Raw genomic sequence first — 220 nt, 5'->3', positions numbered from 1 at the left:
CTTTGTCTGACCTGCCGACCCTATGCTGAAATTTCTTGTTACCGGAAACACACTATTTTTTTTGTTTAGCCTAATCTTGGCATAGACGAGTCGATGGTGCGAAGGTGGAGGCTCCGGCAAGAACAACTGAGCCAGTGTAAAAAGACAACCAAAGCTTTTAAAGGTTTTAAAGGTGGGCCGTCGTGGTATTATAGATTCATGAAATGGAAGCCTGTCTATG

General features: G+C 43.6%; 1 protein-coding gene across 2 annotated transcripts in view; it reads right to left on the bottom strand.

Moving 5' to 3' along the window:
- The window catches only part of spdl1 (spindle apparatus coiled-coil protein 1), a 41,919-nt gene that overhangs the window by 20,084 nt on the left and 21,615 nt on the right, over positions 1 to 220 (bottom strand). The gene's annotated exons all lie outside the window — the stretch shown is intronic.

The sequence above is a fragment of the Hippocampus comes genome, unplaced genomic scaffold (genome assembly GCF_001891065.2).
Source record: "Hippocampus comes isolate QL1 unplaced genomic scaffold, H_comes_QL1_v1.1 scaffold270, whole genome shotgun sequence".
In the NCBI taxonomy this organism is placed as follows: Eukaryota; Metazoa; Chordata; class Actinopteri; order Syngnathiformes; family Syngnathidae; genus Hippocampus; species Hippocampus comes.
The sequence above is the reverse complement of the archived record's forward strand: the minus strand, read 5'-3'. Positions and strand labels throughout refer to the sequence as shown.